This window comes from Saccopteryx leptura, chromosome 4 (genome assembly GCF_036850995.1).
Source record: "Saccopteryx leptura isolate mSacLep1 chromosome 4, mSacLep1_pri_phased_curated, whole genome shotgun sequence".
NCBI lineage: Eukaryota > Metazoa > Chordata > Mammalia > Chiroptera > Emballonuridae > Saccopteryx > Saccopteryx leptura.
The window spans coordinates 85,136,964-85,153,873 of NC_089506.1; the positions used below are offsets into that span (position 1 = coordinate 85,136,964).

At 34.9% G+C, this 16,910-nt stretch overlaps 1 non-coding gene across 1 annotated transcript; it reads left to right on the plus strand.

The window, feature by feature from the left end:
* The first annotated feature begins 16,465 nt into the window (after positions 1–16,465).
* LOC136404730 (U11 spliceosomal RNA) lies at positions 16,466–16,599 on the plus strand. Its single transcript, XR_010751434.1, has one exon. It is a non-coding gene; the product is annotated as a U11 spliceosomal RNA (small nuclear RNA).
* Positions 16,600–16,910: the final 311 nt, after the last annotated feature.

Below are 16,910 nucleotides of genomic sequence, written 5' to 3' on the forward strand. Positions count from 1 at the left end.
TCCCATGTAAAATTCCTGGCCAGGGCACACAGGAAAAGTGCCCATCTGCTTCTTTACCCTTCCCTCTCTCCTTTCTCTCTATCTCTCTCTTCCTCTCCCACAGCCAAGGCTCCATTGGAGCAAAGTTGGTCCAGGCCCTGAGGATAGCTCCACGGCCACTGCCTCAGGTGCTAGAGTGGCTCAAATTGCAATGGAGCAATGCCCCAGATGGACAGAGCATTGCCCCTAGTAGGCATGCCAGTTGGATCCTGGTGGGGTACATGCAGGAGTCTGTCTCTCTGCCTTCCCGTTTCTCACTTCAGAAAAAAAAAAGTAAATAAAAAATGATAAAATCTGCCTGACCTGTGGTGGCGCAGTGGATAAAGCGTTGACCTGGAAATGCTGAGGTTGCCGGTTCGAAACCCTGGGCTTGCCAGGTCAAGGCACATATGGGAGTTGATGTTTCCAGCTCCTCCCCACTTCTCTCTCTGTCACTCTCTCCTCTCTCTCTCCCTCTCTGTCTCTCTCTCTCTCCCTTTCTCTCTGCTCTCTAAAATGAATAAAAAAAAAAAGAAAAAAAAAAGAAAAAATCTTAGAATCTGAAAATGCACAAATAGCCAAAACAATTTTGAGAAAGAAAATAAAGCCAGAATCCTCCAACTTCATGACTTAAAAATATATTAAGAGGCTAGAGTAATCAAAGCAGTATAGTAATTGTAAAAAGACACATTATATAGCCGAATAGAAGAGAATAGAAAGCCCAGAAATAGACTTTCACATACATGGTCTAATTGACTTCAGCAAGTATACCTATGCTACACAATAGAAAAATGATAGTTTTTTCTAAAAATGGTGCTGAGAAAGCTATATATTCACATTTTTAAAAATGAAATCTGACAATTGCTTTACACATATACAAATAGTAACAACATTAATTATATACTTAAACATAAGACCTAAAACAATAACATTCTTAGAAGAAAATGAGAAAGCTTCAGGGCACTGGATTTAGCAATGATTTTTTTGGCTATAACACCACAAGTACAGGCAGCAAAACAAAATAGACAAATAAAATTACATCAAATTTTGAAACTTCTGTCCTTCAAGGCTGGCGATCAGAACAGCTCCCACCTTAGAGCTTGCTGCAGCCTCACTGCCCTGCACTCTCCAGAGACCAGGACTGGACCATGATGTGGATACGCTGGCTCATGAGTGCACCGGTGGCGGTGGCCTGGGTTCATGCCAAGATCAGACTGTTTCCAACTCTTATCTTTGACATGAACATTGTTACAGAGGTTTCTCATTTAAAAAAAAAGATATTATAAAGTAATGAAAGAGTCCTGGACTTAGGAGGCATGCTCTACACCTTTTCTGCTGATGTTATGTTTTAAAAGCCACCTGATATCTCTGGCCACAGCCTCAGTTAAGAGCAAGGGGGGTGGGCAGCAAGATGACGATGGAGTAGGCAAACGTACCAACTTGCACCTCCCAGAACCAAAGTGGATTACAACTTAATTTTAAGAAGAATTATCTGGAAAAACCAACTTTGGAATAAACTAAGAGGGCTCTTTAACCAAGCAACACTGAAGAAGCCACACTGAGACCTGGTAGGAAAAGCAGAAAAACTGAGAGTGCTGCGAGCTTCCAGGAGCGAACAGTAGCCTGGAGCGACTCCCATGATGGGAAGTGAGTTTAGCAGAGAGGGAAGGGTCCTGGGCCCCAGGAACAAAGCTCCAGCCTGCAGCCCCAGAGCCTAGAAGAGGCATAAAAACAGTATGTAGCTAAAAAACAAGCCAGGATCCTATTTGCAAGAAAGAGATAGATTTTTCAGACTCAGGATTCTTTTTAAAGGAAACGTTCAGAAAACCTCTCTCACAACCACTAACTTGGGGCTCTGGGGGAAGGGAGAGAGGAGAGGACTGGAGTAGCAGAAAGAGAGTGTAATCTAGGAGGCACAGGGAGAAACACTTTGAGGGACAGCCACCCTAACACCTGGTCTGAGTCACTCCCAAAATCTAAAGTGAATTTTTTCCTGTAACCAGCAATACCAGCAAAGGGAAGCAGGTCACCAGTCAAAAAGAAATTCTCCTGCTACAATCAGAGCAGAGTTGCTTAGAAGCAGGGAGTCATCAGGGATATAGTATTGAGTGCTAAGGTCTTAGCTGCATCACCCCCCCACACTGCTGAGAGCTCACCGGAAGGTGGGTAGCAGTGGGACATGGAAGCATGGTTCCATCAGCAGGAGCAGAAGCCAGGGCCGGCCACAACTTAGACCCAGCACAAGCACAGTCATGCCTGGCAGGGGCAAAGGCTGAGGGCAATCACAGCAGCAGAAGGGGCACACAAAAGCAGTCCAATCATGGCTGTGAGCAGGGTGAGTGAGAGTGGTTTCACCTGTGGTCCCATCAGCAGGAGCAAAGTGAAAGCCAGAGAACCAGCTGAGACCTTCAGCTGAGCACAAGTGCCTATCCCCTCCTGTGGGGCTGAGGCTTGTGATCACAGCATGCGAGCACAGACACTCTCATAGAGGTGAGGCAAAGGTTGAGGCCAGCCAAGGCCTTAGCCCAGGCACGTGAACAGAGTTCCACCCATGAAAGTGAGGCAGAAACTGCAGCGACTGCCACAGCAGGCTGGCTCTGGCAACATCTATACCCAATCGACCAAGGCAGCGGCAGAGGGGGTGGTGGGCCTGCAGACAGATCACACCTAGGGAACACAGAGGCCACACCCATCATACTCTTGTGGCCATACCCTTCTTATACACAGACAAAATGGGAAGGCAGAGAAATACAACACAAATGAATCAAGAAAAATCTCCAGAAAAGGACTTGAATGAGTCAGAAATAACCAAATTACCAGATGCAGAGTTTAAAATAATGATTGTTAGGATGCTCAAAGATCTTAGAGCACAATAGGTGGCCATAATGAGCATATAAATAAAAGATAGCAAGTGTAAAAAGAGACATTGAAACAATAAAAAAGAATCAGTCAGAAATGACAAATACAATATCAGAAATGAAGACCACACTGGAAGGAATTAAAAGCAGATAGATGAAGCTGAGGATCGAATCAGCAAGTTAGAGGACAAGATAAATGAAGGCACAGAAGCAGAACAGCAAAAAGAAAAGAGACTCAAAAAGTCTAAGGAACTCTAAGAGAAATCTGTGACAACATGAAGAGAAATAACATCCACATCATAAAGGTTCCTGAAATCAATTTATAGCTGAAAACTTCCCTAAACTGATGCAGGAAAAAGTCACACAAGTTCAACAAGCACAGCGTTCCATTAAGGATGAACCCAAATAGGCCAACTTCAAGACACATCATAGTTAAAATAAAAAAATTAAGAGATAAAGAAAGAATACTAAAAGCTGTAAGAGAAGAGTAGTCTATTATCTACAGAGGAACCCTCATGAAGATGACATCTGACTTCTCAACAGAAACACTTGAGACCAGAAAAGAATAGCAAGAAATATTCAAAGTACTGCAAACCAAGAGCCTACAACCAAGACTTATCTATCCAGCAAGGCTATCATTTAAAATTGAAGGAGAAATAAAAAACTCCCAGACAAAAAAAAACAAAAAAACCCTCAAAAAATTTATTACAACCAAACCAATGCTACAAGAAATATGAAGGGGCCTGCTGTAAACAGAACAAAGGGGTTAGGGAAATCTAGTAAAAGAGCAATGTAGATTAAAAGAATAAAATGACTATAAACAATTACATATCAATAATAACTTTAAATGTAAATGCATTAAATGCTCCAATCAAAACACATAGGGTAGCTGCATGGATAAGAAAACATGACCCATACATATGCTGTCTACAAGAGATACACCTCAAAACAAAAGATACACTAAACTGAAAGTAAAGGAATGAAAAAATACATTTCATGCAAATAAAAATTTTTAAAAAAGCCTGGGTAGCACTACTTATATCAGACAAAATAGACTTTAAAACAAAGGCTATAGAAAGGGATAAAAAGATCACTAAGTAATAATAAAGGAAGCAATACAACAGGACAATATAACCATTATAAATATCTATGCACCTAATATAGGAACACCTGAATACATAGAGCAGATTTTGATGGGCATAAAGGGTGAGATCAACAGCAATACTAGAATAGTAGCGAATTTTAATACCCCACTAACATCACTGGATAGATCCTCAAGAAAGAATATTAACAAAGAAACAGCAGACTTAAAGGACACACTAAATCAACTGGATTTAATAGATATCTTTAGAACCTTTCACCCTAAAGGAGCAGAATATACATTCTTTTCAAGTGCTCATGGTACATTCTCTAGAATAGACCACATGCTAAAACACAAAATGAGTCTCAATAAATTTAAGATTAAAATCATATCAAGCATCTTCTCAAATCACAGTGGCATGAAACTAGAATCAACTACAATGAAAATGGAAAAACACTCAAACACTTAGAAACTAAATAGCATGTTATTAAATAATGAATGGGTTAACAATGAAATCAAGGACAAAATCAAAAATTTTATGAAACAAATGAAAATGAACATACAACAACTCAAAATTTATGAGACACAGCAAAAGCAGTCTTGAAAGGGAAGTTCATAGCACTACAGGCATACTTTAAGAAGCTAGAAAAAGCTCAAATAAAAATTTAACCCTGCATATAAAATAACTAGAAAAATAACAGCAAGTAAAACCCAGAAGAAGTAGAAGAAAAGAAATAATAAAGATTAGAGTGGAAATAAATGACATAGAGTCTAAAAAAAACAATACAAAGGATCAAGAAAACCAAGAGTTGGTTTTTTTAAAAGGTAAACAAAATCGATGAACCTTTAAACAGACTCATCAAGAAAAAAAGAGAGAGGACTCAAATAAATAAAATTAGAAATGAGAGAGGAGAAGTAACAACTGACACAGCAGAAATACAAAGGATTGTAAGAAAATACTATGAAGAACTGTGTGTCATAAAATTAGACAACTTATGCAATATGGACAAATTACTCGAAACATATAATCTTTCAAAAATCAATATAGAAGAATCAGAAAATAGACTGATTTCATCACATGAGATTGAAACAGTTATGAAAAATCTCCCAACAAACAAAAGTCCTGGGCCAGATGGCTTCACCAGCAAATTCTACCAAATATTCAGAGAAGAACTGACTGCTGTCTTTCTCAAGCTATTTCAAAAAATTCAAGAGGAATGAAGACTTCCAAGCACCTTTTATGAGGTGAACATAATTCTGATTCCAAAATCAGCCAAAGACACTGCAAAGAAAGAAAACTATAAACCAATATCCCTGATGAACTTATATGCTAAAATTCTCAACAAAATATTTGCAAACCAAATCCAGCAATACATGAGAAAAATATATACATCATGATCAGGTGGGATTTATTCTAGGGAGACAAGGCTGGTACAATATCCACAAATCTATCAATGTGATTCAACACATAAACAAAAGAAAGGATAAAAATCACATGATAATATCAATAGATGCAGAAAAAGCACTTGATAAATTCCAGCACCCATTTATGTTCAAAACTCTCAGCAAAGTAGAGATACAGGGATCCTACCTCAACATAATAAAGCCCATCTATGACAAACCCAATGCCAACATCATACTCAATGAGCAGCAATGAAAAGAAATCCCCTTAAGATCAGGAACAAGGCAGGGGTGCCCCCTTTCACCACTCTTATTCAACATAGTTCTGAAAGTCCTAGCCACAGCAATCAGTCAAGAAAAATAAATAAAAGATATCCAAATTGAAAAAAAGAAGTAAAACTATCATTATTTGCTGATGATATGATACTGTACATAGAAAACCCTAAAGTCTAAGTCAAAAAAATACTGGACCTGATCAATGAATTTAGCAAGGTGGCAGGATAAAAAATCAATATTCAGATATCAGTGGCATTTTTATACACCAACAATGAACTGTCTGAAAGAGAAATTAAAAAGAAAAATCCCCTTCACTATTGCAATAAAAAAAAAGTACCTAGGAGTAAATTAAACCAAAGATGTTAAAGACTTGTACTTGGAAAATTATAAAACACTGTTAAAGAAACTCAAGGAAGATACAAACAAATGGAAGCATATACCGTGTTCATGGATTGAAAGAATAAATATCATTAAAATGTCTATATTACCCAAAGCAATCTATAAATTCAATGCAGTTCCTATTAAAATACCAATGACATATTTTAAAGATATAGAACAAATATTCCAAACATTTATATGGAACCAAAAAAGAGCACAAATAGCCTCAGCAACAATCCCACTTCAGGATATATATCCAAAAATAAAATTGCAAACAGGATCTACACTTACATGTAGTGCAATATTATTTAGAATTGCCAAGAGAAGGAAGTAACCCAAACATCTATCAGCATACAAATAGACTAAGGAAGTGTTGCATATACATAGACTGGGATATTATTCAGCCTTAAAGGAGTTATACTTTACTATGTGAATGAACCTTAAGGACACTATGTAATTGACTAAGGCAGTCACAAAAAGATAAATACTACATGATTTCACTTATATGAGTTATCTAAAGTCATTAAACTCTTAGAAAAACAAAAAGTAGAATAGTGAGTACCAGGGCCTGGTCATTGAGGGAAAAGGAGAGTTGTTGTTCAATAAATATTGGGTTTTAGATTTGCAAGAAAGTAAAAAGCGTTCTTAAGATCTGTTGCTTAACAATGTAGATATAGCTGCACACTGTACTAAACATTTAAAAATGGATAAGATCATAAATTTTATTTTATGTGTTTTTTACCACAATAAAGGTGTTACTAAAAATAAACAATGGAAGTCATGAATTTATTTTTTATTTTTCAAATGACACCTGTTTAATGCAGATTAGTATTTTAGGAATTTTAAATAGACTTGACAATGTTAGGGGTTTTATGTCAGGGAACAAGCAAACAACTTTTAATACTTGACTAAAGTATTTTGTAATCCTGTTTCTGGTCATTACTTTTGTTATTAAATAAGATTTTAATATACATATATTAAATTGAAATATGTATATTCAAGTTTGTACAGGAAAGTCTCATATTACTCAGTTCAAAATACCAGTGTGCCTCACCAGTCAGTGGCCTAATGGATAAAGTATTGGCCTAGGACACAGAGAACTCAGGTTCGAAACCCCGAGGTCTTTGGTTTGAGTGTGGGCTCATCCAGCTTGAGCATGGGGTTGCCGGCTTGAGTGTAGAATCATAGGCATGACCCCATGGTCACTGGCTTGAACCCAAAGGTTGCTGGCTTGAAACCCAAGGCCTCTGACTGGTCAATGGCTCAGCTGTAGCTCCCCCCAACCCCCTGGTCAAGGCACATATGAGAAAGCAATCAATGAACAACTAATGTGTCACAACTATGAGTTGCTGCTTTTCATCTCTCTCCCTTCTTGTCTGTCTGTCTGTCCCTATCTGTTTCTCTTTCTGTCTCCCTGTTTCACTGTCTCTCACTCTTGCTAAGAAAAAAAAATACCAGTGTAAAATATTAAAAGAGAATTTATTGTTTAATAGTGAGAAAGTAACTGTTTATCGGATTCTCAAAACCCATTAGACTCTGATTCAGTGAAAAAGTGCCTTTGTTTATTTTGCATACATATGGTTAAGCACATAAAAGGAGGGTTTAGCATCTACAAAGCTTTGGAATTAATTTGATTTCTTTTTTTCTCTCATATAGCATAGCAAAGCAATTACAAAATGCTGTTGATTCTCCTTTAAAAATACATATGGTTACAAATAAATTCATAATACCTCCACTTTTACTATCACAGTTCATTATCTCTCACCTTGACACAATTGCATCTTAATTGCTCTCCCTGTTATCACCATTGCTCCCTTACAATCTATTTCCACTCAATAACCAGTGTAATTCTTTTAAAATGTAGGTCAAAAATGATCTTTCTCTGTTCATTGCTCTATTTTACCCTCTCTTTTTCTTTAATGACCCAGAAAGTCTTTTCATTGAAATTCTCACTGGCCATTTTCAATCCCTATCTCAGGAACTCTTACTCAATTTTATACCTCCACTCCATTCTCACTGGCCTCTTGACTATAACTTACATCCTCCAGATAGCCATCCTGACTGACATTCTATTGCTTTATTTCTGTGCCTGGAATGGTCTACTCTGGAATCAGCATCACTTTAACTTTCTCAAGTTAATGTTCAAATGTCATGTCCTGATTGAAGCTTACTTTGATTAATCCATTTATAATTGCAACCCCATCCCTACAACCTAAGCCTATACCCAGCGTCTTTTTCCTTCTCCAAATTTTTATAACTTCTTAACATAAACATAATATTAATTACATATTTATATTTATTATCAATCTTCAGTGATTAAAACCTAAAATCCTTGCATTTTATGGTCTTTTAATCATTGTTAAACAAATGTCTTATGCACTAATTTTGCTGGTTAGAACAATGCTATACACAGAAACGAGTGTTCAATAAATATTTGTTGACTAATTGATACACAGTAATTCTTTTGAATGACTGGTTTCCCTGAATTTTTAAACTTTCTTTGGTTTCTTGCCAACTATTTTGAAAGAACACTGAAATAAATAATCAATAATGTAAAATCAAGTTTATTTACTACATGAAGACAGAAAAAAACTTTGGAAGAGTCTTAATAATCTCTCAGGAGGAGACAGGTAAAAAATATATATATATATTTATAGGTCTTTTGATCAAGATCCAGTTAAATGTGGGTCTCCAATACAGGTATCCGATTGGGCCTGGGTCAATTTTGTGATATAATAGGATTGGTGGATACATTGAAGTGAAAGTCTTATTAAGACATTTTGATAACCAAATAGTTGATTAATAATTGATCTGTTAAACAAAATATTGTTAACAGAATAGGTCTGAGTAGTCAGTTAACATGTTTGTTTTCCTGAGAAGTGGAAACAGTTTATTGTTTAGATAAATATATTTTGATAAAGTTCCTGAGGCAAATATTAAATTTACATCTAACCTTTGAACAATGCAGGGGTTAGGGGTATTGACACCTATACAGTTAAAAATCTATGTATATTTATAGTATTTATTGAAAAAAATGCACATATAAATGGACTAACACAGGTCAACTCTATGCTGTATAAGAGTTATCTGTATTTATTACTTTCCAATTAAATTTTCCTGAGAAAGAATTTTCTAAATTCTTCTACTTTCTTTTTGGCCTGTATTTTAAATTGTTTCCAAAGTTGATGCTTCCATCATGTAATGAATGAGTTGTTTTAAAATATTTATACTTTCTTTACTGTGTGTACCAAGTCACACAAATGATCTTATATAATTTCTCAAAACAGAAATGTGAGGTTGAATATTTATCGCTACAATGAACAAATGTGAGAACTAAAGTTTAACTTTCTTATGTTTATTGTTAGGAATTTTAAAAACACAGGAATTATTCTCTTTAGACTGTAAAATAAGGATAATAATAAAGCCTACCACATTATCTTGCTATGAGATTGAGTTAAATAAGCACTTAATACATAATGTGTCACATAATAAATGTTCCAGATATATGATCTGATCCTAGTATCATCATTAGACTAAAGGGTATGTCATTTCTTTTTGTCAAATTGATGAACCACTATGAATTGATCTCCTGTTTTCACTTACCTGCTCAAAGGCAGCCTAAATTAAAAATAATCAAGACAAAACATATAAATATATTCACTTCATCAACTGAACAAACATTTTTTTTAAGACACATACCACAAGATGGCACACTGGATAAAGCGTTGATGTGGAACACTGATGTTGCTGGTTCAAAACTCTGGGTGTGCCAGGTCAAAGCACATATGGGAGTTGATGCTTTCTTCTTCTCTCCTCTCTCTCTCTCTCTCTCTCTCTCTTTTTCTCCTTCTCTCTTTAAAAATGAATAAATAAAATAAAAATAATAATAAAAGATATATACCACAAGAATCTATCCATAAATAATTTTAGTTTAAAACACTTCAATGTAAAGATGCTTAAGGTCGCTAAATTAGAGTGAACTGATTCTAAAATTACCTCTTTACAAAACTCTGGGTCCAATTACTTCCATTAGTCACTAAATTTGGCTTTGGTGATAAAGATTTATAACATTGCCTCATCTTTATTTTAGCTGGCTACTTTTCCCAAAGGCATTCTGAATATCACCCTTTCAGCTACAATGCTATCTCTTGGAACACATACTTAGGTTCTGATACAGTACTTCCAGTTTTAGTTGGCTTTGATTTTTTTATTATTGGTGTTAGAAAGAAACGAATAGGGGAGAGAAAAAGAGAAAGAATGTAAGAGAGGCCCTGGCTGGTTGGCTCAGTGGTAGAGCATCGGCCTGGTGTGCAGAAGTCCCGGGTTCGATTCCCGGCCAGGGCACACAGGAAAAGCGCCCATCTGCTTCTCCATCCCTCCCCCTCTCCTTCCTCTCTATCTCTCTCTTCCCCTCCTGCAGCGAAGCTCCATTGGAGCAAAGATGGCCCAGGCGCTGAGGATGGCTCCTTGGCCTCTGCCCCAGGCGCTAGAGTGGCTCTGGTCGCGACATAGTGATGCCCCGGAGGGGCAGAGCATGGCCCCCTGGTGGGCAGAGCGTCGCCCCCTGGTGGGCGTGCCGGGTGGATCCCAGTTGGGCGCATGCGGGAGTCTGTCTGACTGTCTCTCCCCGTTTCCAGCTTCAGAAAAATACAAAAAAAAAAAAAAAAAAGAATGTAAGAGAGAACTATCGACTTGTTGTTTTACTTATATAGCATTGATTGATTTATTCTTGTATATACCCTGATCAGGGACTAAACTGGCAATCTTGGTGTGTCTGGTTGACTCTAATCAACTGAGCTACCTGGCCAGGGTTTGTTTTATTTAATCTGGTTGGCTTTTAACTTGTAACACAATGTGCAAATTTTACCACTCATTATTCCAACATTTTTAATTAAATGCTTATAATTACCTCATGGTACCATAACTTATAAACTCCTAGTATATAAAAAAGTATGACCCTATAAGACAGTTTTCAATATGTCTCTAAATTATTTGCATGAGTGATAAAAAACAGTTTTCTCACATCTATATCTTGTTACATCAGGGTTTTTTAGAAGGATTCCTAACTATATCTCAATCTACATTATTGATGAAGCTAAATTAATTATAAAGATAATATTTAGCTAAACAAAATTAATTGATATTGCTAATATGAATACATGCAGAAAGTAAAAAAGAAACACATAGTGGTGAATGTCAGAGGAAAAGACAGAATACAGATTCCTAAAATGCTCTCCTTCATAAAAGCTATTGAGAACAATGACAAAATTGTTAAAAATCACTTTTTAAGAACCCTAAAGATTAACCCATGGCTTATAAAACTCCAGTGAGCATATATAGCTAACTCTGTAGAAAATGAGCTTTGTGATATTGAATTAGCGCTATTCTCATCCCCCTTTCTCCAGTTCCATAGTAGTCTGAAATGTACAGACCTGCAACCATAATAAAAACCAGTAGCCGTGCAGTCACTGAAAGGGGCAGAAGCAAACTGAACTTTCCCAAAGCCCCACTCCTTAAGAAATGTCATTATTAAATCTGTCCAATAATTTTCTAGAAACCTCGTTCATAAAAGTTGCCTTAAAGCTCTTTCCATGTGAACATGGGTTGCTTATCAAAAATAATCAGCAGAAATTGTTTAATATAGCAGTTGCCTGAAGAGGTGATATTGGAACAAGCAATGAATGTAACAACAAAAAAAAATTCAAAGGCAAAGCTGGTGAAAAACATGTTCATAGGTGCCTTTACAAGAAGGTCATGCACATTGCTGAGCTCTGTGTATGTTCAGGAATGACACGAGTAGGCTGTAAACTCTCAGGTCTGGCTAACTGTGAGGGTCTGCATAAACAGAACATGAATGTTAAGACAGAGTTGTCACTGAATGACTATCTGTGCTTTGCCAGCATGCCTCAACACAAAGAGAACCCCTCACCAAAGACCAAGACATAATGGTGCTAGGCATTGAAGGAAATCTTGTTATTGTTAGCCAACCATGAAGCTAAACAAACAGAAACTCGAATGCACATAACAAATAATACACATTTCAAGAACAGTAAGTTACTTTAAAACAATTCCTCGGGAAGGGGAAAACTTTGATTTCAAGAGTTGGGATGTTATACTGTTTAAAATGTCTAGGTTTCAACAAAAAGTAATATAAACATGCTAAGAAACTAGAATGGTCCATATTGAGAAAAAAAAGAGTCAATAGAAACTGTTTAAGTAAAAACTCAGATGGAAAATTTTTTAGCCAAAAAACCCATTATTTTATCTATTATAAATATGACAACTAAAGGGCACCATATCTAAATAACTTAAGAAAAGTTTGAGTTCATATCTCACTAATTAGAGAATAAAAAATGTACAGACATTATAAAAAGACAGTAAAAAATTATAAAATTAAAAATTATTAATAACTGAAATTTTAAAAATCACTAGAGGGTTTCAATATTAAATTTGAGCTAGTATAAGAGAATTAGAAAGCTTAAAGGTAGGATAATTTTTATTATCTAGTGTAAGGAACAAAAAGAAAAAGAATAAAGAAAATTAAAAATCTATTAGACCTTTGGAACACAAATAAGCCTTCCAAAATACATAAAATTATAGTCCCAGTAGGAGAGATAGAAGAAAGAGACAAAATGAATATTTAAAGAAATAATGAACAAAACCTCTCAAATTTCATGATAAATATTAATCTATACATCAAGGAAGCTCAAATAAATTTCAAGTAGAATAATATCAAAAAGTCCAGACAGAGACATGTTTAATCAAATTTTTGAAAGCCAAATACAAAGAGAGAATATTAAAAGTAGCAAGAGAAGTAATTTATTATGTAAAAAAGAATTCTCAATGAGTTTAACAACCAATTTCTTACCAGAAAAAACAGAGGCCAAGATGGGATGGCATATTCAGAGTGCTAGGGAGAAAAACAAAAACAGACAAGAAAGAGCTCTTAACCTAGAATTCTCAATTACTTAACTATTTTTTGAAAGTGAAGTAGAAATAAGAACATTCCCCCAAATTAGAGAAATTTAGTATAAATGAAAAAAACACTAGACAGTTAATCAAATTCACATTAAGAAATAACTATAGCTAGATAGGAAAATATAAAGACAGTGTAAGCATAAACATGTTTATAGCACTTTTTATTTTCTACATGATGTAAAAGACAACTATATAAAGCTGCCTTAAAATTATAAACTTATTTTGATAACTTATAACCTGTGTGGTATTCAAATAATTTAACAACTAGTTTTCTGCCCTACTGACCATTTAAAGTCTAAAAAACAAAAAATGATATACCAAAAGGTAGTTTATTATTTTATGCATTTAATACTTATATAAGAAAATAAAAGAGGTACACAAAACTAGGTTATGTTATAGAAAAGAGTTTTAAAATGTTAGTGAAAAATATTATATAATACCTGACAGAAAACAATAAAACTGTTATTTAACATATTTCCATATTGATTCTTGATTGGTGTTCTCACTTACATTTTTTTTCACCTATGAACAGAGTGAACATTACTAGGGGTGTTTAGAATATGCTGTTGCACAGATGAACGTTAAAAAAGACTAAGATGTAAGCTAGTGATTTCCACATTGGGCGGCTGCCCAGGTGCATCCTGATTACAAGGCCCATTTTAATAACTGGTTCACTGAAATCAACAAAAATTAGGTATTGGTTCTGCCAAACTGGTGCAAACTGGCTAAATACCCTCACGGCTTATAAATTATAAAGATATCATTTTTATAACAATAGAGCACAAAAGAACGAGGAATTAATGGAGGTTTAGAGAACTTTTCATATAGTATTGAAATTAAGTTGGTCTTAATCCAAACACCATTAATAATGGACAGTATAAATCGAGTTAAATTAAAGTTATATATATATCATGAAAATAATAATCAGGCCCTGGCTGGTTGGCTCAGCAATAGAGCATCAGCCCAGTGTGTGGAAGTCCTGGGTTCAATTTCCAGTCAGGGCACACAGGAGAAGAGATCAACTGCTTCTTTCCCCTCTCCTTCTCTCTTCTCTCTCTCTCTTCCCTTCCTGCAGCCATAGCTCAAATGGGAGCAAATTGGCCCCAGGCATTGTGGATGGCTCCGTGGCCTTGCCTCAGGTGCTAGAAAAGCTCATTTCATGTGCCAAGCAATGGAGCAAGGCCCTAGATGGGCAGAACATCACCCCATAGGGGGCTTGCTGGTCTGTCTCTCTGCCTTCCCACCTCCCACTTAATAAAAAAAAAGAGAGAGAGAGAAAGAAAGAAAGAAAGAAAGAAAGAAAGAAAGAAAGAAAGAAAGAAAGAAAGAAAGAAAGGCTAAACTAAATCATAAAAATAATGCAAAAATTATTACTAAAGACAAAGAAAAATATTTTATAGTCATAAATAGTGAGCCAGTAGGATGATATAATAATTATTAACATATATGCACCTAAAATAGACTCAGTATACATAAAAAAACCAGAATAGAAGTAAAAACTAGATAATTTAATAATAATATTTGGATACTCAATACTCCACCATTAATAATGGACAGAAAAACTAAATAGAAAAAAAAAGAATAAAAAACTTGAAAAATACTATATGTGAATAGATCTGACAGACATCTGCAGAATACAAAGCAAGAGCAGAACACATAATAAGCACAACAGAAGAGATCTTCAATGTCATTAGTCATGAGGGAATGTAAATAAAATCTACAGTGATATTCTACTTTACATTCAGCAGGATGTTTATAATAAAAATATTCAGTGAGTAACGAGTTTTAACAACAATGCAATGATAATAGAACCCTCACACCTTGTGGTGGGAATGTGAAATGGTTCGGCCATTTTAGTTGGTTGAATAATGTTCTTCAAAAATTGATGTCTATCCAGAGCATTGTAGTATGACCTTATTTTGTTTTCGCAGTTGCAATCAGGCATGAAATGATCCTGGGTTTAAAATGGACCCTAAAATCAATAACTGATGTCCTTATGTTAAGAGGAGTGGGGGGGGGAGACACACAGTGGAAAAGGAGGCCTTGGAAAGATAGAAAGAAACATTGCATTATTTTGCAGTAGCCAAGCTATGCTAAGAACCACCGGAAACTAAAAGAGGCGAGGAAGGGTATTTGCCTACAGCCTTCAGAGTGAACATGCTCACACTTGACATGTGAATTTTGGACTTCTGTTTTTCAGACTGTGAAATAATAAATTTATATATCTTAAGCCAGTATGTTTGTGGTAATTTGTTTTAGCAGGACACTATATATAGACTTGGAAAATGGGAAAATTCTTATAAAGAAAAGCATAGAGCTCCTGTCTGATCCACCCATTCCACTCATACAAAAATGAAAATATAGGTCCACACAAAATCTTGTACATGAATATCCACAGAAGAATGACCCATAATTGCCAAAAACTAGAAACAACTCAAATATCCATCAGCTGATGAGTGAATAAACAAAGATGCTGTACCTAACAATAGAATAGTGCATGTCCATAGAGTGAAATTAAATACTATTGCATTCTAAATCATGAATAAATCTTGAAAACAGAATGCTAAATAAAAGACTCAAAAGGCCATGTATGACATGATTGTATTTACATGAAATGTCCAGAATAGTCAGATCTATAAAGATGGAAATTAGGTTAGTAGTTGTCAGGGGCTGAAGGAGAGAAAGAATAATGGAGTGTGACTGCTAATGGTAAAGAGTTTTATTTTGGGGTAATGAAAATGTTTTAAACTTAACTGGCAGTGATAGTTGCAAAAGTCTGAGAATATGTCAAAAATTACTGAGCTGTACACTTTAAAATAATTTTATGATATGTAAATTATATTTCAATAAAAAATAAAATACATCTACTACATTATCCTCTGTATGACCTTTTTATAATATTGCAACTAATCAAAATTTACTCACTTTCAATTTCTTGTGGTATAAAATATGATATAAAGTGTCATTATGCTGTATAAAACACTAGTTATATAACAAAATCCACTGCATCTGATATTTTAAGAAGCCTAGCCAATCTGGGTTTCCCATTCATTGTTAAAGTACATTGTGCAAATTATATTTTATACTTTTCAGAATGTATTGTAATTAGACCTATAGATTATAAAGTGTCTACTGATGTAACTGCTGTTTAATTTCTCATTTATATGCAGAATAGCAATGGTAAAGACATTAAGATTTCACATTTAATACTCTTTTTCCTTAATCAAGTTAAATGGCTTACTAACTTGCTTCTCTGTGGTTTCCATATTAAAAATGAATACAAAGTAAATAAATAATAAGAATAATTTTATTTAGGCATTATTTGTACTACTGCAACCTTTCTCTATTTACTAGTTGTTTTCTGGAGACAGTAATTTGTCATTCTAGAAATAAATGATGTAAAAGTAACCCCCTTTAATTAGTTTATAGAAAAAGTACAATTATGAACAGAATTAGATTAAAGAAAGTATATTCAAAAAACAGCATCTGTAATGAGTGAAACATGTAGGGCAGCTTGATTGTTCTACATATGAAATCTATATCACAAAATTTCAGAAGCATAAGTTTTTGGTATGTGGGCAGTTGGTGATAGTTGGTCCTAACAACCGTCCAAAAATGTGTGTGTGTATTCACTTTATATTTTTATCTAATTGTCTTTAAAATTAAAGTTAGGATAAAAATTAAAACTACAAAAACCATCACAAGTATATAATTTGATCACATGCAACAGAAAATTTGTACATTTCAAGATAACTCAGTATAATATGTACTGGGTTTTTTTTGTTTTGGGATGTTTTTTTTTTTTTTTTTGGCTTAAAATAATTCATACTGGTTTTTTATTGCTTCTTTTTAACAAATATGTTAAATAACTTCCTCATTGAGTATTTACTAGGTACCTGTAACGTTCTAAGTATTTACAC